The 25,452-nt window shown below is 37.1% G+C and overlaps 1 pseudogene; it reads right to left on the bottom strand.

The window, feature by feature from the left end:
* The window catches only part of LOC144578232 (zinc finger protein 655-like), a 94,990-nt pseudogene extending 76,079 nt beyond the window's left edge, over positions 1-18,911 (bottom strand).
* Positions 18,912-25,452: the final 6,541 nt, after the last annotated feature.

The following is a 25,452-nucleotide window of genomic DNA, read 5'->3' as shown; positions in this document are numbered from 1 at the left end:
CCTGGCCTGCCCGCTGGTCCCAATAAACCTGAACACGGCTTCCAACTCTGGAGCTGTTACTTGGGGTCGGGTACCGGGCAGGGGTCTACGAGGGGGTCGCACACTTCACCTATTTCAAATTTCTTTTTCCTTCATGCATATTCAGCCTCATTTATCTCACTGTTCTCCCAAAATACAGGCTATAGCCCAGCCTCAGGGACTTTGAACTTGTTACACCCTCTGCTATGAATGCTTGTCCCTGAGATAGTCACAGGTTTTCTCTTTAACCTCTTTAGGTTTTTCTTCAAATGTTCATTTCTCAGTGACCACCCTACTTAATACTATAGCTCCTACTCGCAGCACTCTATTCCACCCACCACCCCCACTCCATTGCACATATCACTATCTGACCTTGTGATTGTTTATGGCGTTACTTTCCTCACCCACCAAAATTTAAGCTTTAAAAGAGAAGGAATTGTTGTTTTCCCATTTCAAAAGTCTAACCCCAGATCAAAAGCCTGGCCTATAGATTCAATCTTCTGTATTTGTGGGTTCTACATCCATGAATTCAACCAGCCATGATTAAAAATATTAAGGAAAAAGTTCAAAATAGCAGTACAATAAAAATAATGAAAATACAGTATTATAATTATTTACATAGCATTTACATTGCATTGGGTATTACAAGTAATATCAAGATTATTTAAAACATAAGTGAGGATGTACACAGGTCATATGCATATACTATGCCATTTTATATAAGAGTCTTGAGCATCTACAAATTTTGATACTGAGAAAAGACTGTAGTAAGTACTCAAGAGATCTGCATGGCATGATTACCAAAGCTGTCAGTTGTCTCTGGTGAGCATGAGTCTCCAGCGTGTTTGCTGGTGAGCAGGCTAGGGTGTGACAGGTCCTTGGGACCAGTGGAATTAAAGAACCTAACAAGGAAATATACAACTTCTCAGAATTCTCCTCCTGGAATGCCTAGAAGGTGAGAGAGACCACAGTGGCAGCTGGCATGATGGGGAGACATCTCTCCACTCCCACAAGCAGCCTCAGGAACACAGGGCTGAATAGGTCTCCTTATCTGGCCACTACATGGGGTATAAAGCAATACTCACTCACAAGAGTTCTTTTCATTGTACCCAGATCCTGACACTTCCTGGGCCTCATACTAATAATACCCAGGACCCCACCCCTTCTCCTTTAGACCCTTGAGCACAAAAAGTTCTCCTGTTTCTCTGAAAACAGAATTCCACTACCTTCGAGAAAGGGCCCAGAACTTAGAAAAGCCAGTTTATCATACATGGATGGTAAAAGTTTCCAGAATTTAGAAACTCCAAAGAACAAAGACCTTCTTTTATCCCTTTATCCTGTCTCAACCTGTACTGTGTGTGTGTGTGTGTGTGTGTGTGTGTGTGTGTGTGTGTATGCAAATACCTACCATTTGTCTTTTAGAGTCACCAGCCCCGCCCTTCTTTAGCAGGTCACCACCTTGCTAATCCTGTTATATGAATACTGGTGGAAATTGAAATAGTGCTAGAAGTCAAAATAATATCACTGAATCCAGTTTTTTCAAAAATAATAATGAGGGAAGATTTGTTTTTGACCAAGGGCCTATGGGATGATCAGGAAGCCATGTTTAATCAATCAAATTATATAGCTATGTCATAGGAATATATAGAGGCTTATAGTGACAAATCTAGCATGTTGTCCTCTTTTTAAAATATTTTTAAATTATTTTAATTGGCATTTTAAATTTTAATTTTAAAATAAACATTTTTAATTTTTTTTTAGTAGAGATGAGGCCTTACTTTGTTGCCCATCCTGGTCTTGAACTCCTGGATTCAAGTAATCCTCCTACCTCAGCCTCCCAACATGCTGGGATTAGTGATGTGAGCCACTGCTCCCAGCCTGCATGTTGGTTTCTTTCTAAACTCAAAAGTTAGTTGAAGGCTACAAGATAAATGAGCTTTTTACTAATTAAAGAATCAATAATTTCTACTTTCAAAAATACATACCAATTAAAATGCTAATTTAACCAAAATATACTTTTAATTGGCATTTTCTTCTGAGAGAAATCTGGAGACAGAAGTGCCATATAGGGCAAAATGAATGGACTGAATTCTCTCAATCAGTTAAGGTGAAACTTGGCCCACCAAGAAAATAAGGTCATCTCCATTTACAGGTGCCTAATACAACTAAATTAAAGGTAATACAACAAGCTAATAGTTATGATAATTAATAAAGCCAGAAAGCAAGCCAAAGTTCAAGTACACAGAAACAAATGGTTCCAAGAAAAGCAATTGCCTGAGGAGTGGTAAAAAATAAGATAACAGCCAGGTGTGATGGCTCATGCCTGTAATCCCCGCACTTTGGGAGGTTAAGGTAGATGTATCACGAGGTCAAGAGTTTGAGACCAACCTGGACAAGATGGTGAACCCCAATCTCTACTAAAAATACAAAAAAAAAATGTAGGCAGGCATGGTGGTGGGCACCTGTAACCCAGGAGATTCACTTGAACCCAGCAGGCAGAGGTTGCAGTGAGCTGAGATTGCACCAGTGCACTCCAGTCTGGTGATAGACCAAGACTCCATCTCAAAAAAAAACATAACAAAGACTCACCTACATAACAGTGATATATTAGCTAGAAAATGATAATCTTTGCTACTCAAATATGGCTGGAAAGGAAATTTAAAATCACTGTCATGCATATCTCTATCGCAACTTTTGAACTGCAATAATTCAAAGAAAGAAAGGAAAGGTGTAACTCTAAACACATACAAATGTAAATATATAAAACATAGGTTAAAACTAACATTGAGGGGTATTTATGCCACACATATCCATTATGCTATTAATATTTCATTGTCTCCAAACCCTATTGAGATGGGCATTTTCTTATCCATCTTCCTAATAACAAAATTGCCTCACAGAAAGGTCATGTAACTGATTCAAGTTATAAAACCAGCAAGCACTAATACTAGAATTTGAACCCAGGTCTGTGTAACTCTAAAACCCTTGGTTATTCTACCTCATGACCCAGCCTCTTTTCTGCTCCCAATTAAACAAGTCCTGATAAGTAAAATGCAGGCAATAATTGTGGAAGCCAGAATGCAGGGTGGAACAAGACAGAACTTTGGGGTGCAGAGCCAAAAGCCAAGGATATTTCATGACAAAAACAATTATATATATATATTTTATATATATATATATGAAATTATATATATATAATTTCAGTGGCTGATAGCCACTGAACCAGAATAAGAAGCCAAAAAGACAGTCCAAAAATTTATCAAAAAGATGTTAACCAGTGTTCCAAGAGGAAGTGGGCCCTCATTGGACACTCCTCTTTTCAAAAAAGACCACTGAAAAAAGGGTGGGGTTTTTAACACCAAAAGAAATAGAGTGGTATAAGAGGAAAAGCCATCATCACCTGTAAGTGGGTGAAATTTGACAGTGATGAAAACTATTAAACAAATACCCAGGGGAAGTCAGAGTAGGGAATAAATGGTGCATTTTATCTTTTTCATGAGATAATAGTAATGATAATAATGTCAACAGCAATAGGAACAAAATAGCTAACACTTATTGAAACCTGTCAACAACTATGTTAAGCACTTTGCAAACATTGTATAATTTGATCACAATATCCCTCCAAGATACATATTCTTAAGGAGACTTACAGAGGAATTTGGCTCCAGAACTCTCACCCATTACCTTATAGATTCCAGTTTCCTAAAGAAATAACCTATCCTCACTAGGGAAATTTTCTAATTTAATGTAACTTTTGCTCTCTTTCTCTCTCTCTCTCTCCTTCCTTCCTTCTTTTTCTTTCTCTCTCCCTTCCTTCTTCCCTCCCTCCCTCCCTTTCTTCCTTCCTTTCTTCCTCTCTCTTCCTCTTTCTTTCCATCTGTCTGTCTGTCTTGTTAAAGAGACTCCACTCTGTTTCCCAAGCTGGAGTGCAGTGGTGTGGTCCGGAAATTTTTTTATTTTTAACATTTTTTTTTATAGATAAAGACCTCACTATGTTACCCAGGCTGGTCTCAAACTCCTGGCCTCAAGCAATCCTCTCACGTTGGCTTCCCAAAGGGATGGCACAGGTATGGGCCACCATACCTAGCTTCCATTTCTTGCTCTGTCACCCAGGCTGGAGTACAATGGCGTGATCTCAGCTCACTGCAACCTTTGCCTCCCAGGTTCAAGCAATTCTCCTGCCTCAACCTTCCAAGTAGCTGGGATTAAAGGTGCCTGTAACCATGCCCAGCTAATTTTCATATTTTTTAGTAGAGACAGGGTTTTACCATGTTGGTCAGGCTGGTCTCGAACTCCTGACCTCAGGTGATCCACCTGCCTGAGGCTCCCAAAGTGTTGGGATTACAGGCATGAGCCACTATGCCCAGCCCCTTGGCCTCTATTTCTTAATAAGTAACACCCTAGTCTTATGCAAAGATTTATTATTTCAAAACTCTTTTCTTTCCCTCAACTATTTAAAAGTACAAGTACTGGCTAGATGCAGTGGCTCTCTCCTGCTCTCTCATATTCTCCCACTTTTTCCCCCAGAACCCCACCACAAAAGGAAAACCCTATCTGATAACACTGCCTCCCGGTTTTAGCAGGTACCAAGGAGCTATAAGTGGTCTGCTTGGCAAGTTTAAAATTTGTGTCAACCAAATAAAATGGGAAAACAAATTAAGGACACATAAAAGTTAAACTATTTATAAATGATCGAAATGATTGAATGAAATCATGAAATGCTCGGGAAAATAAAATATAATGTAACATCAAAATTTATAATTTCATTGATATAAAATTTATTTTAAAGTTGTGTGTATATGTGTGATTTAGTTCTATGTTTATTGAAAATTAAGGACGATTATGATATATTTTGAGGAAAAGACTGCAAAAGAATATGACCATATAATTCTGTTTTTGTTTTAAACATGAGTGTGCATTTATTCAAAGAATAACAAAGTCTAAAAATATTTATAGCATAATAGTTTTCTCTGAGTGATAGGATTATAAGTAAAGGGTTTTTTTTTCTAATTTTTTTATAGTAAAATAAATTGTTTTATGAATTTTTAAACTTGATAAAACAAATCACAGCCTGGCCCTCAAGAAACATTTTACTCTGGGATAGGGAGCAGGATTTATTTATTCGGAGGCAGGTGAAAGGAATGAGTAATAATATTTAACAGTTATACTTTGCCAGTAACCAAGTTTTGTTTTATTTGTTTTTTTGTGTTCTTTTGAAGATGGAGTCTCACTCTGTTGCCCAGGCTGGGCTGCAGTGGTAAGATCTCAGGTCACTGCAACCTCTGCCTTGTAAGTTCAAGGAATTCTTGTGTCTCAGCCTCCCAGGTAGCTGGAATTATAGGTGCATACCACCATGCCTGGCTAATTTTCATATTTTTGGTAGAGATGGAGTTTCACCATGTGAGCCAGGCTGCTCTCAAACTCCTGATGTCAAGTGATCCACCCACGTTGGCCTCCCAAGGTGCTGGGACTACAGGTGTGAGCCACTGAGCCCAGTCAGCCAGGACCAAGTTTTTAAAGAGACCTTCACTAAGCATCAGTTCTGGATCCATTTTCTGCCTCTGCCATAGGCCATCTGGGCATGTTGGACAAATCATGCTGAGACACAGTTTACCTATCTAAAAAAATGAGGATGTAAATGTACTTAATCGAGAATTTCTTTCCCAGAACTAATATTCATTGACTTTACATTCCTATTTCTGTGATAACCAGTAACATAGTGGTATGATTTGGCTGTGTCTCAGATGGAGATAAGAAACTTGTGAACCTCTGCCTAGATTTCAGAAGATACATGGAAATACCTGGATGCTCAGGCAAAAGTTTTCTGCAAAGGTGGTGCCTCATGGAGAACCTCTGCTAAGGGAAATGTGGGGTCAGAGCCCCCACACAGGGTTCCTACTGGGGAACTGCCTAGTGGAGCTGTGAGAAGAGGGCCACTGTCCTCCAGACCCCAGAATGGTAGATCCATCTAACAGTTTGCACCATGCACCTGGAAAAGCCACGCTCAATGCCAGCCTGTGAAAGCAGCCAGGAGGGAGGCTATACCCTGCAAAGCCACAGAAGCAGAGCTGCCCAAGAGGGAACCGACCTCTTGTATCAGCGTAACCCGGATGTGAGACATGAAGCCAAAGGAGATCATTTTGGGGCTTTAAAATTTGACTTCTCCACTGGATTTCAGACTGGCATGGGCCCTTAACCCCTTGGTTTTGGCCAATTTCTCCCATTTGGAATGGCTGTATTTACCCAATACCTCTACCCCCATTGTATCTATAAAGTAACTAGTTTGCTTTTGATCTTACATGCTCACAGGTAGAAAGGACTTGCCTTGTCTCAGATGAGACTTTGGACTGTGGACTTTTGGGTTAATGCTGAAATGAGCTAAGACTTTGGGGTACTGTTGGGAAGGCATAACTGGTTTTGAAAAGTGAGGACATGAGATTTGGAGGGACCAGGGGCAGAATGATATGGTTTGTCTGTGTCCTCACCGAAGTCTCAACTTGAACTGTACCTCCCAGAAATCCCACATGTTGTGGGAGGGACCCAAAAGGAGGTAATTGAATCATGGGGGCCAGTCTTTCTTATGCTATTCTCATGGTAGTGAGTAAGTCTCACAAGATCTGATGGGCTTATCAGGGGATTCCACTTTTGCTTCTTCCTAATTTTCTCTTGCTGCCACCATGTGACAAGTGTCTTTCACCTACCGCCGTGATTCTGAGGCCTCCCCAGCTATGTGGAATTGTAAGTCCAATTAAATTTTTTTTTCTTCCCAGTCTCAGGTATGTCTTTATCAGCAGCATGAAAACAGACTAATACACATGTGTAGATCTTTTCTTTTCCTTCCCGGGTACTAATTAATTAATTAATTCTTCCTCCCATGCATTCATACGTCTATCTCTCTGCTCAAATAGTATTTATTGGCAAGCTGTTTTGTGTCTAGAACTTAGCTGAAGCATTTCCTATGATTTTTTTGGTTGAAGCTTGTTTTCTATGTATATTTCTCAGGGAATAATATTCATTCGGTTCCTGCATGATCACAATTGCTTTATTTTTCTGTACCTTCTACTCTTAAAAGTAAGTTCGGGTATGTGTAAAAATCATTGTTTCATTATTTTTTTCTCTTTAATATATTAAATATATTGCTCCATGGACTTACGAAATCTGAAGCAAATATGATTTTATTTTTGACAACTTAGTCTTTATGCCTGAATGTTCAAAGAACTTTTTTATTTTCCAGTTATACTGGAATATATCTTGGTATTGGCAATTCTGGCTTTACTTTTCCAAGGTTACTGGTGTGCTCTTTCAATATAGGTGATCATTTTTTTTCTAACTTTAAGAACATCTTTTTGCATTATGGATTTTTGTGTTAGCTTTGTTCCATTGCTTTCATATTACATTTATGTTGGATTTCCTTTTCCTGTCTTCTATAACTATCATTTTTCTCTTGAATCCTTTTTACTGTTTCTTTTCCTCCTTTGTAAACTGTATTTCACAAGTCCTATTTCTGAAAATAGTGAACTAGGTTGTTTCAGAACAATTTGAAGGTGTTGAAAAACCTGTCAGGTAGTGAGGGCTTATGGGGCCAGGATCCACAAGGAAAGGGAATCCCAGAGAGCTGAACCTGACATGTGCCACTGCTTTTAATCTTGAGGCATTTATTTGCCTGTTTGAGAACAATGGCTGAAAGGATGAGAATTTGAACAAAACTTTTGATAGACTGAAGAAGTCGGGGGGGGGGGAATTGGAGTTCTGAGCTGCACAAGGAGGATGAGATCTAAAAAAAAAAAAACCCAAAAAACAAAAACACTAGGCTTTCCATTGGGACCACAAGAGACTACACTTTATGAGTAAGGATAAACTGGAAATGGATGAATGACTCAACTCCAGTTCTGAATTATATCAGTCCCCAATTGATGCTTAGCCGTCTTGTCTCCGAGTTTCCTGGTTCTAATATATGCTGTTATTTTATAGTTTCTATTATTTTCTTAATTTGCTTCAGTTGATTTTGTTAGTTTTTATTTTTTTATTATGTCTTTTCTGATACATATTAACTACCCATTTTTTCTTTATTTAGTTCATTTTCTTTATAATAGTATACTTGTTTGGTGTTCAATCACATCCTTTTCTGTTGCTTTTGTATAAATAAAATCGGGTGTTCTGTACTCTTAGGAAATGGTTCCCTTGTGGGAATTGGGATACGCCATGACAGCCTTTATAGTTTCATTGCTTAAAAGATTCCTCCTTTATTATTACCACACAGTAGATAGATGGAGATACACATGTAGACATAGAGACCTACTTTCAGGGATCTGCCTTCTCTGGAGACCCACCTCACCTTCCAGTGTTTGATTCTTTTCTCTCAACAAACAACAAAGGCATTGTAAGGTTGTCAAAATATTGGCTTTACTCTCAGAGTTTCTATCCTGCTCAATTTGAATTTTCTTCACAGAGGTGTTTTCTTCAGGAAATATATTTTATTGGCTGTTTCTGAGTTCTGTGAGTACATAAGCCACCAAGTCCCTTCTGATCTTCCCATGTTCTCTTAGTGTGTGGCTGAGACATTTTTATTCTACTCACCCATAAAAGGAGGAGTCAGAAGCCTTCTCCTTTTTCTGTTATTTTCACAATATTTACCTGTTGAGAATCCCACTCAAGGTGAGACCTTCTTTTTTTGAGTATTTGTGGACAATTTCTATATTGCAGTATTCATAGAACCTTCCATACTTTTGTTCTCTCCTGTCCACTGCCTCTGCACCGCTGCTGAAACTAGGCATGCTCTGTTTGACTTCTGCTGCTGTTGTCTGTGGTTTGGGTGGGGCAAAACCCACTGGTGTTCTGAGACTCATGGTGATGTTTTTTTCAGTTGGTTTTCTGGAGGTTGTGGTGAATGGAACTTACCTTTTGCTATTCTAGTTGTTCAGTATGATTTTAGGAATGGATTTGGGGAAATTCAAAAACTGTACATCATAACCTTGCCCTGACCTGAAGTCAAGATGGGTTTACTTCTAAATCATGAAGCTATCAATCAGGGCAACACAGTCACTGATTCTGTGTTGCTCTATTGTCTTGACTGGCTTCTAAGATTATACTTATTTCGAATAGTTTCTGTTCAACTTAGTTAAGAATTTATTAGCTTCCCTAAAGATACTCTTTTGAAGTATAATCAGCCTCTATCTCAGAGTTGCCAACATTCTTGTTTGCTTTTGTTTTCTTTACCAACACACTTCAAATTTCAGTTCCTTCACTAGCTAGCCTCAGTTAGGGTGTGTACGTGTACATCCTGAACAATTCCTTCAGTCAGTGAGGTCTCTTCCTTTAAGATCAGACTTTATTTGAGAACTGTCTTTTTGCTAAAATTGCCTTATTTTCCTTCCAGGCATGTTTCAAATTGGCCTTTATATTTCGGGAATCTCATCAGAATGCCTCCTTTAATATTCAGATAACTTGCTAAATCAAAAGTAATTTCCCCAAGTTGCTGTTGTATTAACTTAGCAGTACATTCCTTTCACATGAAAATTGGTATATTCAAGCCTGTTACCCTCTCACAACCATATATTTCATGATGAATAAAGTAAAATTACTATATCTCTCTGAAGTTTTGTAGAGTCCTCTCTAGTCTTTAGGACCTGTTAGAATGTCCCTTCCTTTTTACTAAAGGAAAGAAATTAAATGGGAGGTGGGGGTGGGATGGGAAGAGTGGTCTCTAGTCTCCAGTGATCTACTGCAGGGCTCTATATCTGACTCTGTTCCATCTAATTCAGTCAGCATTCCAGTATTCCTGAGTACCTCCTATGTGCTGAGTTTTGTGTTGAATAGAGAGGATAAATAAGAAATCATTCTCCAAGAAGGCATTGGTGTTAGATGTGGATTCAAATTCTGACTCTACTGCTCACTAGCAGGTTGACTAAATAAGCTGTTTGATGTCTCTGAGTCTTAATTTTCATATCTGAGTATAATAATTCCTATATAACATAGCTGTTGTAAACATTTTGATATTTTTTCTATTATACTTTACATAGTATATACACATAATATATATCTAATATACACATATTTGTATAAATTTATAAGTATATACACATATGTAGCTATGTATACATGTATGTATATATACATATATATTTCATATATAATTTTATAAAAGCTGTATTATTCAGGACTCATATAAACATATAATATGTAATAGGTGGTCAAATAAGTATTTGTTCCTTTTAGATAATGTTACAACCTACTTGTAGTTAGATAACATTTCTTCCCCTTTTTGCCTCCCCAAACACACAAAATGGCTGTTATATGGCCTACTGATTTTCTTAATGGATTAAAATGTTGTGTTTTAAGACATTCTATCTCAAACTGTGTGACACTTGTGAAATATATTGAGACAACAAGCAGTGTTCTTGATCTGAGGTCATAAACTACTGAGGAATTCAGGGAGTTCTTGAATCTTCCAAAATTGTGTGCAAATAGGGCATGTCTGTGACTCAAGCATTATTGGAGTGAAGAAATTCATTGCTATCACCAGATTTTTAATGGGACTGAGAAATAGAAAAAAAAGTCAAGAATTATGAAGGTGTTATAAAATCACAGCTGGGACTCAAATGATTGTATGCTTTTGGAGGTCAGAAATTGTCTATATAATTTCCTTTTTACAATGCTTGGCACAGAGCCAGAAGAAATGCTTAATTTTTATTTTTGAATGACTGTAATATTGACCATCTTATCTCTACTAGGAGGGGGAGATATAAAAAGTAGCACTAAAAAATAAAAAAGAAGAGATTGGAAAGAGGCAGGCCAAATACTAAGAGCAGTAAAGGAGGACTAAGAAGCAAAGAAAAAGAAGGAAAGAAAGAAAACACAGGAAGAGAACGGGGAGGAGGAAAAGAGTGGAAGAGAAATAGAAACCTAAAGCAGAAGAGAGAAAGGAAAGAACAGGGTGTGTTGGACTGTGCTGATTTATTCCCTCCCTTCCTGTCCCCTCTCCCCAATAATCTCTTCAAGGCAAAGGCTCCCTAGAAACCCAGTAGAAACAAAACTGTTACAGACTGAATGAAGGTGTATGAAATCCTAATTTTAGCTTAATTTTATAGTAATGCCTTTGGAAAGTCACTATTCTTCCACGTAGCTTTTCTTTATCAGCAATCTTTAGATAGTTAATGTTAGTAAAGTTAAAAGAAATTCCTGTCCCCATCTAAGCTATATTCAAAAATTCATTTTAATGTTATCCAATTCAAATAATGCATTTTCCTATGGAAACAGTGTTACAAAGAGTATCACTATAGTCCATAATAACATACTTAACATGTAATGGAAGAAAAGGGAACTTGGCCTTTCAGCCATCAGCTCCGAGCTTGGTAAACTGGAGGACAGCATCTCTTCTCATTTCCTTTCTCACATCCTAGGGAGCTCTGCACCAACCGATGTTCATAACTTGAGGGATATGTCTGCACTTCAAAGATCAAAGGCAGCAATACCATAAATGGCCATTCGTACATAAGTAAAACTAGTTAAATTTCCTGATTCTTATTCTTTCCCTGAGCCCTTTCCTGCCCCACACGTGTATCCTTCTTATCCCTAGTACCTTTCCACATTTTATCTTGTGTACACATTCCAGTAGCCTCATGGAACTAGAGATCTGTTTCTTCTGAACTCTAGAAAATTCTTTCTATTCTGTTTCTGCATGTGACCTTTACCTTCCATCCAGATCTTTTTAGTCTTCAACTATATGAGTGTCATCTCTTTCTTGAACCTTCACCTTCTACCTCCAACCCCTAATCCTTGCCGTTATCCTAATCAGATATATCCTTGACAAAAGTCTGACATATAAGGGGGACAGATAACGGTATCTTGATTGACAGTGTTCTAATACATATATTAAGTAGTTGATATAGAACAGGAAGGAAGACAAAATGTTATCCTATTTCTCATGAAAAAGGAGGCTACACTGCTCTTCTTAGACAGGAGGAAGGAAGATGGATAAGGAGACAGATATTTAGAAGGGGAGGAAAATAAAAATGGTCTATGTATCTGCTAGCCTGAATCCACTCAGTAAAAGAAAAGTCAAGTCCAGTTCAATGTAGAAGTAAGGTTGAAGACTAAATTGGTTCCAAAGGATGGACACATACATGCAACTCATTTCTGGGTACAAAAGATGAAATAGAGGGCATGTGTCCAAGTATATGTCCAAAAGTATGAAGTAGCTGCAGGAATTTTATCAGAGAAGCCAGTCCCCAGGACTAATGTTAACAGATGACAGAGAGAAAGCTGTCTGAATTATTTGCAAGTAGATTACTAGTTAAGAATACTTAGAACTATAGCTGAAAAAAAACTTTGAACTACAGACACAAACACAGTATTAATCAGCAGAAGTAATGAGTATTGAGAGAAAACAATGAGCCATACTTTACAATCAACTTAAATAGAATTTATGCAACTGAAAAGCTAAGACAGAATAACAGGCAGTAATTTCCAGCTTATAATAATGTGTAGTCATTACTACACAATTACTAATTGTGTACTGCCAAGTATTTTGCACAATGATATGATAGACTAAGACAGACTGAATAGTTTGCAAGTAAACTACTAGTCAAGAGGACTTGGAACCATAACTCTATTGACATGTAGCAATCCTTACCAAAGAGAGATTCAAATTCACAGCAACATTTGCTTCTATTTTTGGAAGGTCATCCAAATCCATAAACTTGTGAGGCTTTAACAGTGGGGAAAAAAACTTACAACTCACTTAGTCTAACTTCTTTATTTTAAAAGTAATTGCCCCTTGGATGAAAATCACAAACATTTTAGTATAAACATATTTATAGTGAATAATTTTACATGTGCTAGCCAAAATTTGTTACCAAGGGACTAAAAAATGTGGCAATAAATTGAAGTATTTGTTAAAAAGATATTTACTTTAAAAATTTTTTTATCAGTCCACTTTCATTATAAGAGTTATTAATAAAAATAACTACCATTTACTGAGTACTCATAACATGTTAGACCCTTTGCAAACATCCTCCCCTTTAACCAGAACAACCACTAGAAAAGACAGGCATCATTATCTTCCTTTCACATAGTTGAGGAGCATGAGGCTCAGAAAGCAGCTAGTAAGTAGTAGAGTCATAATTAAAATACATGTTTTCTAATACTTAATACTCTATCAGGTTGTGTCACAGTGAAATTTAAAAAACAGAAATATAAGAAAACATGAATACTTTCTATGGCAGGTGCTATTTCAAGTATCCTCATAATATGTGTGCAAGTGCAGAAGATTCTATGGAAGTTTTCCTTAAGGCAAAGACAGTCATAAAGAGGTCATAAAGAGGGCTGACTTACTGAAGGTGTTTCAAAATTCTAGCCTCTCATTAAATGCAAACAGTTCAAAAACTTTAGTAATTGTCATTGATCAGCATGGTGAATGATTATGGGCTCATTTGTGGATACGACTGATACATTGCACTGGATCTATCTTTCTTCATTTCTCATGTGAAACATTGATGTTAATGGATCTATGATGCACAAAGCTAACTCTAAGTAAGCAGAAGTAACTCAAATTCTATCACCTACTGATCTTAGATACCTAAAAAGGAACTTGAATTTCAGGAGCATTGGGAAACAGCTCTCCTCTTGCTGTATATTTTGCCATAGGCTGGGTTTTCCAGAAAACAGACTCTGAAATGGAGATCAGCATGTAGAAAGTTTATTAGGGAAGACTTTTAAGATCAGCACCTGTGCATAGAAAGATACAGAAACAGGATTGAAGGTGAGAAAAGTTGGGCTGTGTTGTAGTCTCAACAAAGGCCTCAGTCAACTAGATGGGGAACTCTGAAGGTGGAATGGTCCTAAAGAGTATCACAGGTCAGGGAAGGGAAGCTGTATTTTTAATAAACTTGTGTTGATCGTCATTGGATATGGGTGCCTGAGAGGGTATAATGTTTTCAAGCCTTGTCCATGTAGTAGCATATATCAAAACTTCATTTTTTTCATGGCTGAATAATATCCCACTGTATGTATATAAGATATTTTGTTTATCCATTTATTGGTTGATGAACACTTGGGCTGTTTCCACCTTTTGACTGTTATGAATAAGGTCACTATGAACTTTCATGTACAAATATCTCTTAAATCTCTGTTTTCAGTTTTTTGGGGTGTGTATCTCAGAGCTGAACTGCTGGGTTGCATGGTAATTCTATGTGTAGCTTTTTGAAAAGCTGCCAAACTGGTTTCCACAGTGGTTGTACCATTCCCACCAGTAATATGCAAATGCTCTAATTTCTGCACATGCTTGTTAATACTTGTTATTTTCTCTTTGGGTTTTATTTATTTTTTTAATCTTATAGCTATTCTAGTAAATGTGAAATGGTACCTCATTGTTGTTTTGATTTGCATTACCCTAATAACTAAGGATGTTGAACATCTTTTCATGTGCTTATTAGCCATTTGTACTTTTTTTTGAGAAGTGTTAATTCTAGTCTGTCCATTTTTAAATCACATTGTCTTTTAAGTATGCTGTTGGATTCAGTTTGCTAGTGCTTTGTTAAAGATTTTTGCTTTAATATTCAAAAGCAAAATTGGTGTGCCCCTTTTTGTGGTCTTTACCTGATTTTGGTATCAGAGTAATGCTGCCTTCATAGAATAAGTTAGAAAATATTCTTTCCTCTTCAATTTTCTGAAAGAGTTTAAGAAGAATTGATGTTAATTCTTCCTAAAATATTTGGTAAAGTTCACTGGTGAAGCTATCTGGTCCCGGACTTTTATTTGTTGGGAGGTTTTTGATCAGTGGTTCAATCTCTTTGTTATAGGTCTAGGGAAATTTTCTATTTCATCTTGAGTAAGTTTAGTTAATTTGTATGTTTATCCATTTTATCTAGATTATCCAAAGCTGGCAGTAATATCCCTATTTTCATTTTAAATTTTAATTATTTGTGTCTTTTTTTTTCTTTGCCAGTTTAGCTAAAGGTTTGTCAATTTGATTTTTTTTTTTTTTTTACAGAGACAAATTATGGTTTTACTGATTCTCTCTATTGTTTATTCCCTGTTTTATTGATCTCTGCTCTAATTTTTATTTCCTTCCATTGGCTAGTTTTGGATTTGGTTTGCTTTTCCTTTACTAGTTTCTCAAAGGATAAAGTTAGGCCATTGATTATCTTTTGTCTTTTTTAGTGTAGGAATTTACAGTTATAAGTTTTCCCCTGAACATTGTTTTTGCTGCATCTTATGTTTTAATATATGTGTTTTCATTTTCATTATTAAATATGTTATGTTAGGCTGGGCACGGTGGTTCACGACTATAATCCCAGCACTTTGGGAGGTTGAGGCGGGACGATTACCTGAGGTCAGGAGTTCGAGACCAGCCTGGTCAACATGGTAAAACCCCAACTCTACTAAAAATACAAAAATTAGCCAGGGATGGTAGCAGGTGCCTGTAATCCTAGCTACTCAGAAGGCTGAGGCAGGAGAATGACCTGAACCCAGGAGGCAGAGGTTGCAGTGAGCCATGATCATGCCACTGCACTCCAGCCTGTGCAACAAAGTGGGAGTCTGTCTCAAAACAAACAAACGAAAACATCTTGTTTTAATATGTGTGCTTTCATTTTCATTATTTTCTAATTTTTCTTGCCGTTTTTTCTTTGACCAGTGGGTGTTTGGTTGGTGTTTTGTTTAATTTCCATATATTTGTGGATTTTCCAGTTTTCCTTTGATTTTGATTTGTAGCTTCATTCTACTTGGTTAGAAAATATACTGTGTATGACTTCAACCTTTTAAAATTTATTCACTTGTTTTGTGGATATAATCTTTCCTAAAGAATGTTCCATGTGCCCTTGAGAAAAAAAATATGTATTCTGCTGTTATAGGGTAAAATGGTCTAGGTCTAGTTGGCTTATTCAAGTCTTTTGCAGCTTATCTTCTGTCTAGATATTCTGTTCATTTTTGAAAATGAGATATTGGAGTCTCCAACTCTTATTGTATAACCATTTGTCTCCCTTTAATTCTGTCAATATTTGCTTGAAATATTTTGGGTCTCTGTTGTTTGGTGCATATGTTTATAATAACTCTTTGATGATATTTATCAATATATCAATATACAATGTCCTCCTTTGTCATTATAACAGATTTTTGACTCGAAGTTTTTTGCCTAATATTAGTATAGCCTCCTCTGCTCTCTTCGTTACTATTTGCATGTAATGTCTTTTCCATTCTTTCACTTTCTACTTATTTGTGTTTCTAAATCTAAAGTGAATCTCTTATAGACAGCATTTATCCATTCTGCCAATCTCTGCCTCTGAGTAAATAGTTTAATCCATTTATACTTAAACTAATTACTCATAATGAAGTATTTTTGCCATTTTGATACTTGTTTTCTGTATGTCTTAGACTTTTTTCCTCTCTCATTTTCTCCATTATTGCCTTCTTTTATGTTTAATTTTTTGTGTGTGTGAACCATTTTTATTCTTTTCTCATTTCCATTTGTGTATATCTTTTAGATTTTTTTTTTTTTGTGGTTATCATAGTGATTACATTTAATGCCCTAAATTTAAGGCAATATATTTTGAATTGACACCAACTTCACTTCAAAAACATTTAAGAATTATAATACTATACATCTTTATCTTCCCCCTTTATGTTGTTAATGTCTTTTTACATCTTTAACATGGGGTTAAAGATGTAAAAGATATAAATCTGCCCAATAGCAGATTTATAATTATTTTGCATGTGTGTGTGTATCAAATCTTATTAAAAATAAAAGGTGGAGTTACAAAAATGAAACAGTACTTGTTTTTATATTTGCCTACCTTTACTGCAGGCCTTTATTTTCTTCGCATGGCTTTGAATTACTGTCTAGTGTCTTTTGATTTCAATTTGAAAGACTTCCTTTGCAAGTGGTAATTAACTCCCCCGGTTTTTGTTTATCAAAGTATATCCTAACTTTTCCATCATTTTGAAGGACAGTTTTGTTAGATATAAAAATCTCACTTAATAGGTTTTTCTTTCACCCACTTAAATATGTCACCCCACTGTCTCCTGGCTTCCATGTTTTCTGATGAGAAATTGGCCTTTATTCTTAATGAGGATTCCTTGTATATGATAAGTTACCTCTTTCTTGTTTCCTGCTTTCAAGATTTTCACTCTCCCTTGGGCCTTTGGTAGGCTGGTTAGAATATCTTAATATTGGTCTTTTTGAGTTTATCCAACTTGGAGTTCATTAAATTTCTTGGATTTGTAGGTTACTATATTTAATACAATTTTAGAAGTTTCTGGCTATAATTTTTCAAATATTATTTATGCCCCTTTCTCTCTTTGTCATCTAAAACTCCCATAACAGGTATGTTGGTCCTCTTAATGACACACTGGTCCCTTTGTCTCTGAAAACTTTTTTAAAAAATTAACATCTTATTTTTAATGCTATTTTAGGTTTACAGTGAAATGCAGCAGAGTTACAAAAAATTTTCATATATTCCCCACCACCACACATACACAGACTTCCCCACTATCAACATCTCACACCAGAGTGGTACATTTGTTACTATCAATGAACAGTGACACATCATTATCAACCGAAGTCCATAATTTACATTAGGGTTCACTCATGGTGTTATACATTCTGTATATAGTACCATAAAAATAGTTTCCCTGCCATAAAAATCTCCTGTGCTCCATCTATTCATCATTCCTTCCCCTCATCTGATTGGAATCATGCAGTGTGTAACTTTTTCAGATTGGCTTCTTTCCCTTAGCAATACACACTTAGCTTTGATACAGTTCAGATATTTCTTGCTGCCTGAATCTCATGTTGAAATGCCATCCCCAGTGTTGAAGGTGGGGCCTGGTGGGAGCTGCCTGGATCACAGGAGCAGATCCCTCATGGATGGTTATCCCCTTGGTAATAAGTGAGTTCTTGCTCCCTGGTTCACATGAGAGCTGGTCATTTAAAAGTGTGTGGCATCACTCCTCCACCTCTCTCTCTCTCTGGCTCCTGCTTTGGCCATGTGATGTGCTTGCTCTTCCTTCACCTTCTGCTATAATTGCAAGCTTCCTGAGGATTCCCTGGAAGCCAAGTAGAAGCCAGCATCATGCTTCCTGTAAAGACTGCAGAACCTCTTTTCTTTATAAATCACCCAGTCTTGGGTATTTCTCTATAGCAATACAAGAATGGATTGACGCAAGGTTCAAGCATACGTTTTTGTGACTTGATAGCTGATTTCTTTTTAGCATTAAATAGTATTCCATTGTGTGTGTGTACCACAGTTTATTTATCCATTTACCTTGTATTAGTCTGTTTGGGCTGCTATAACAAAATAATACAGAGTAGGCTGCACACAGTGGCTCATGCCTGTAATCCCAGTACTTTGGGAGGCTAAGGCGGCAGATTACTTAAACTCAGGAGTTGAAGATTAGTCTGGGCAACATGGTGAAACCCTATCTCTATAAAAACTACAAAAAGTTAGCCAGGCATGGTGGTGTATGTCTCTGATCCCCATTACTTGGGAGGCTGAGACACCAGGATCACTTGAGCCTGGGAGGTGGAGGTTGCACTGAGCCAAGATCATGCCACTGTACTCCAGCCTGGGTATTACAGCAAGACTGTCTCAAATTTTTCAAAAATGGGAAAAAAAATAATATAGACTGGGTGGCTTAAACAATAGAAATTTACTTTCTCATAGTTCTGGAGGCTAGAAATCCATGACAACAGTGCTGGCAAACTCACTTTCTGGTGAGGGCTGTCTTCTTTTTATGTCCTCACATGGTCTTTCCTAGGTATATGTGTGTGCAGAGAGAGAGGAAGAGAGAGTGCTCTGTTATCTCTTCTTGAGAACACTAACCTTATCAGATCAGGGCTCCACTCTTACCTTCAGTTCCTTAAAGACCCCATCTCCAAATACAGCCACACTAGCCATTAGGGCTTCAGCACAGGAATTCTAAAGGGTATATAAACCTGCAGTCCATAATACACCCACTGAAGGACATCTTGGTTACTTTCAAGTTCTGGCAATTATTAATAAAGCTGCTGTAACCATTCAAATTCAGGTTTTTGTGTGGACATAAATTTCACCTGATTTGGGTAAATAACAAAGAGCCCAACTGCTGGATTGTATAGTAACAGTATATTTAGTTTTGTAAGAAAACTGCCAAACTGTCTTTCAACATGGCTATACTGAACTGGGCATGGTGGCCCATCCCTGTAATCCTAGCACTTTGGAAGGCTGAAGTGGGAGGATCATAAGCTCAGGAGTTCAAGACCAGCCTGGGCAACATAGTGATAACTCATCTCTATTTAAAAAAGAAAATGAAAAAAGTGACTGTACCATTTGCATTCCAACAACAAATGAAAACTTCTTCATTCTTTTTCCTTTCTGCTACTCAGACTCAATAATTTCAATGGTCTTATCTTCAAGGTCACTGACATTTCTGCTTGCTCAATTCTGTTGCTGAAGCCACCTAGATTTTCTTTTTATTTTTCAGCTTCAGAATTTCTGTTTGGTTCCTTTTTATAATTACTTTTTGTTAATATTCTCATCTTGTTAATGCATCATTTTCCTGGATTCTTTTAGTTCATTGTCCATGTTTTCCTTTCCATGTTAGCATTTTGAGTATATTTAAGACAATTGTTTTAAAGTCTTTGTTTAGTAATTCCAATGTCTGAATTTCCTCAGGGACAGTTTCTGTCCATTTATTTTGTTCCTTTGAAGGAACCATACTTTCTTTGTATGCTTTGTGATTTTTGTGTGTGAGCTTGAAAACTGGACATTTTGCTCCTATAATGTGGTAACTAGAAATTAGATTTTCTACACTTTCCTAGAGTTTGCTGTTTTCTGGTTCTTGAAGACTGTAGCAGTCAGTTTATTTGATGCTTGTCCCAGACTATTATTTCAAACACTGTATTCCTTGTCAATGTGGTCACTGAAGACTCTTCCTTAGCCTGTATCTAGCTAGTGTTTTGGCAAATTTCCTTAAATGCCAGAAGCTCGCACAGTCTTTGCAAATTTGCTCTAAGCCAGGGCTCTACTTCAATTCTTAGTCAGGTTTACACTGTGCTAAGGGATCAGCCCAAAATGAAAGCTTAGGGTTTTCTCAGGTGTTTTCTAAGCATGTGTTTTGCCCTGGGCATGTGCATGGCTTTCTAAATTCCCATGTATATATGGTTGCTTTTGAATATTTTAATTTCCCAAAGAAACTCTCTCCAGATTTTGCCTTAGGCAATCTATTGCATGTTTCAACTGTAATCTCTGCCTCCAGGTGTCTGGGATTACTTCCGTTTGCTGTGTTTTCTAGCTTTTTCTGCCCTAAATTCTAAGTTAGACAAAACAGAGGAGAATATCTTGCATCAATCCTTTAGGTAGTCCCTTAGTCTGCTTGGGCTACTGTAACAAAATACCACAAACTAAATAGCTTAAACGACATAAATTTAGTTTTTCACTGTTCTGGAGGCTAGCAAGTCCAAGATCCACAGTCTGGATGACTTGGTTTCTGCTGAGGGCTTTTTTTTTTTTTTTCCTGGTTTACAGATTATTAGCTTATCTCTTTGTCCTTACATAATGGGGAGAGAGAGCAACAGGTCTATCGGATTGGGCCCTACCTTTTTAAATTTTTTTTTTATTACCTTATTTTACCTTTATTACCTCCATAAAACACCGAAAGGATAGGGTTTGGGGGGCTTTCCAAACACATGGAGGTGCCTAGAGGTTGGTATGCCTGGAGACAGCATGGAAGCTATATGCCATTTCTCCCATACCTTACATTATACATCTCTTCTATCTGGCTATTCATCTGTATCCTTTATAAAAAGTGAGTAAACATAAGTAAAGTATTTCCCCAAGGTCTATGAGTCATTTCAGCAAAATGGGAATTTGTGGAAGGGTAAGGAAGGAGATGCTTTTCAATGGAGGATGAATAGAAACCAAAAAAGGTATCTACCACAGGTCCACCTTTAGATTTAGAAATACAACTTGAAATAAGAAAAAAAAAATGCCACAATATACAGCTATACAATTTGTAAGTCAATGAGTTCTTTACAGTAACAGATGCAACACCTACATTTATAAATAATTTACTCCTTTGGAATTTCAAACTAAAGAAACTTCAACTATTCCATTTACAACAAATGTTTTCTGCTTTTGTTTCTCATCAGTTGAAAGAACAATTAAGAAATACTTTTGATTCTTATTCCAGGGTACTAGAGGAATGGAGAGTAACCCTAGGGATTCTAGCATCATAAGCCGAGAATATTTTTCTAGATGACACAAGTTCCTCAGTGCACACGTGGCAGTCTCTGCTTTCAAGCTAATATGCTATGAGTCATACTGGGTCCTCTTCCCTCAAGGTTAAATGTATTTCCTAGACTTTTTTTCTTTATTGCTTCCTCTGCTTTATTCTCCATCTTAACCCTATTCCTCTGTCAGTCAATTCAGAAAACAACAACCACCTTTCCAATTGTCTCAAAATCTTGGTAAATTTTGTGAAGATGTAGCTGCAAGGAATGAAAACTGTTTAGAAAATGTTCTCTTAGATTATACAGGGTGGCACTGTCAGGTATTTTCAATAGGAGATGAGAAGCTATGTTGAAAAGCACAATGTTACCAGAAGGACTTCCCTCATCTTTGTTTCCTGTTGTCCATTTTTCACTTACTCCCTAATTCAACATTGGAAATGAGGTGCATTTAGCTCTGTCCCTCTCTTTCCCCTAAAGTTCTTCTTTTTCTTACTCAGGGATCATCCACAACAAAAAACAGTCTGATATCTAATTAGGCCAGTAGTTTCAACTGATTTGGGCTCACAGCTGAATAGCTGAAAGCAAGAAACAACAATACAATTAAACTAGGGACCTTGTGTTTAAGGCTGTTCATCCACTACATAATCAGCACTCAAATCTCACACTAAGGCTCTGTCTTACTCATTCTAACATATTTATCTCTCAGGTTAGTCATGCCACAAAAATATGCATTGTTAATAATTGCTTCATCTCTGTCTTTGATGTTCCAGTATATAAAGCCTTCCCCTGTGTGCCCTAAGTTCCGTCCTCTGAAAGAGAAAGACATGTTTTCTGCCACTTATTTTCTTGCTGTTGGATGCAATTTTGCTCTAGTATAAACTCATAAATTCAAATAACTGGTTAAGTATGTTTATTATTAAGTATGTTAAGTACCTCTGTTACTATAAAGAGGAGCAGATATACTCATCCACAGTTACAAATTAATTCATGAAAAGAAATGGAGCCAGTGATAATTATGCATTCTTTTAAAAGAGTAATAAATTTTCAACAGGCTAATAAAATGAGATCTGACATATATGCTACCATTCTACCATACTCTTAAATCCAAATTGCTTGCTATGAATGATGCTACTATTTTATACAGTACACAGTAAAATCAGTAAATAAGTTGTCATTTCCAGAAAGGTCTCCATGATGTTCACATCTAAAATACTTAATGCATAATTGCTTAAAAATAAGTTAGACATCATCACCATAGTTTAATTAAAAGAATGTTAATGCTTTATATGATCACATACAATCTCACTGACTGCCTTTTGGGGTATATTTTCCCCAGTAGTGGATAGGGAAATTGAGATTCAAAAGGGTTAGGCGACTTACTAGAGGTCATCCAGCTAATCAGTAATCAATCTAGAGGCACTGAAGGATAAATACCTGGATTGGTCTTATCATAGTGGTGGCTACAAAAAAGGCTACAGCTGTGTTTAAAAGTTTATAGGCGAGCCATCCATTTTCAGTTGACTTTTTCAGGAAATGATTCAGTTTGAAAAGAAGCAAGAATCCTGCAAGACAGGGCTTTGAGAGAATTTAGATCTGTAGATTCTGATCTTTAGATGGATTACATCAAAGCAGAATTGAACTGCCCCCTTTGTAGACTTGAGAAATGCAGACAGATGCACTGGCCAGCCATAAAATGTTGCGAGGAGAGTCAGCAGAGGCGTTTGTAGCTAAACATGCTATGTATCAGACTGGTCATTTGTGAAGAGGAAGAATACAGTCAACTTTGTGAAACAGTATTCTAAGCCCTCTGAGCAAGTCTGTATTATGAGTCAATCTGTAATTTGCTTGGAGATGGAAGACAAGATGGATGTCTGGTTTCAAGATATGGTTTTATTTTGTGTTAACTCATTAATTAAAAATTTTTTTTTTAATTTTGAGAAAAGAAAACTGAGGCCAGAATTCAAACTCCAAGGATTCCATTGTTCTATTAACCATGTTACTTCTACAACTGGCAAAGTTCAGCTCACAGTAAGAGTCACACTTCAAATCTCTAAGAGAGATCAAAAAACCCTTATACAATACAGGTGTCTGGTAGCAAAGATAATCATAACATTGTAGGCAACCCACTAAAGTGAAAAAGATATACTTCATTCAATTGTTTATTCATTCAAACAACAAATAATCAAACACCTGTATGTGGGCCAGGCATTGTGCTAGGCTCTATTATATCTAGCTGTATGAGTTACCTATTATTGCATAACAAACTCACAAAACTTGGTGGCTTAAAACAACAATCATTTAAATATTTAGTATCTCACAGTTTCTGTGGACTAGGAATTCAGAAGCACCTTAGCTGAATGGTTCTGGCTCAGGGTCTCTTTCTAGGTTATAGTCAAGATGTTGACCATGATGCACACAATCATCTGAAGGCTTGACTGAAGTTGGAGGATCTGCTTCCAATCTCACTCACACGGCTATTATCAGAAGGCCTCAACACCTCACTGGCTGTTGGCTAGAATCCTTAATTACTCACCATGTAAGCCTCTTTATAAGTTGCCTGAGTGACCTTATGATTCTGACATGACAGCTACCTGGCCCCAACAAGTAATCCCAGAGAAAGAATAAAAAGGCTGGCATGTTTTATGATTTCCCCTCAGAAGTCACACTACGTCATTTCCACTACATTCTATTCATGAGAACAAGTCATTTAATACAGTTCAAACACAAGGTGAGGGGAATGAAGTTTCACCCTTTGAAGGAAGAAATATCAAATAATTTCTGAACATATTTTAATAATACTACATGAGTCAATACAATGTAATTTGGCTGGGCGTAGTAGCTCATGCCTGTAATCCCAGCACTTTGGGAGGCCGATGCAGGTGGATCACGAGGTTAGGAGTTTGAGATCAGCCTGGCCAAGATGGTGAAACCCAATCTCTACTAAAAACACAAAAAATAAGCTGAGCACGGTGGCAGGTGCCTATAATCTCAGCTACTTGGGAGGCTAATACAGGAGAATCGCTTGAACCCAGGAGGTAGCGGTTACAGTGAGCCGAGATCATGCCACTGCACTCCAGCCTGGGTGACAGAGCAAGACCCCAACTCAAAAAAAAATTTAATTCATGAAATTTAATTATTATAAAGTGGTGGTAATATATTTGTAAAATGTAAGTATTTTTTTTTAAAAACTAAATCTATTAGAGAAGACAATGTTTTAATGTTGTTGCTAGCTTGTTTGCATTTTGTCACCATTTTCATCTCATTCTATTAAAAAATTCTATCGTGCTAAATAAATAACTTGACCTATCTTATGTCAACTAAGAATAGCATCTGATACTTAGACAACCCAAGTAACAAAATCTTATATAGAAGGGATATATTCTTCCTCACCTAACAACAAATCCAGAAGTGGACAGTTCAGAGCTGGTAAGTTGGCAAAGCAACTATGAACCTAGGCACCTCTAGCATCCTACACTACTAATAGTGTCTGTGTGGCTTTTATTTTTATGGGTGAAATATGGCTGCTCTATCTCGCCGATCATTTCCCTGTTTCAGGTAAAAAACAAAAACAAAAAAAGGGATGGCCTTAGAAATAGAAATTCCATTTGACCCAGCAATCCCATTATTGGGTATATATACAAAGGACTATAAATCATTCTACTATAAGGACACATGTACACGAATGTTCATTGCAGCACTGTTTACAATAGCAAAGACCTGGAATCAACCAAAATGCCCATTGATGATAGACTGGATTGGAAAAATGTGGCACATATACACCATGGAATATTATGCAGCAATCAGAAATGACGAGTTTGTGTCGTTTGTAGGGACATGGATGAATCTGGAGAACATCATCCTCAGCAAACTGACACAAGAACAGAAAATGAAACACCGCATATTCTCACTCATAGGCAGGTGATGAAAAATGAGAACACATGGACACAGGGAGGGGAGTACTAAACATTGGGGTCTATCGGGGGGAAAAGGGGAGGGCCAGTGGGAGGGGGAGGTGGGGAGGGATAGCCTGGGGAGAAATGCCAAATGTGGGTGAAGGGGAGAAAGGAAGCAAAACACACTGCCATGTGTGTACCTACGCAACTGTCTTGCATGTTCTGCTCATGTACCCCAAAACCTAAAATGCAATTAAAAAAATTAAAAAAAAAGGGATGGGTGCAGATCAAATGACTCAAGTGCTATTTCTTCCATAAAGCTTTCCTTGAGCCTCC

This window comes from Callithrix jacchus, chromosome 11 (assembly GCF_049354715.1).
Source record: "Callithrix jacchus isolate 240 chromosome 11, calJac240_pri, whole genome shotgun sequence".
In the NCBI taxonomy this organism is placed as follows: domain Eukaryota; kingdom Metazoa; phylum Chordata; class Mammalia; order Primates; family Cebidae; genus Callithrix; species Callithrix jacchus.
Note: the sequence above shows the minus strand (reverse complement) of the source record. Positions and strands in the feature narration are given on the sequence as shown.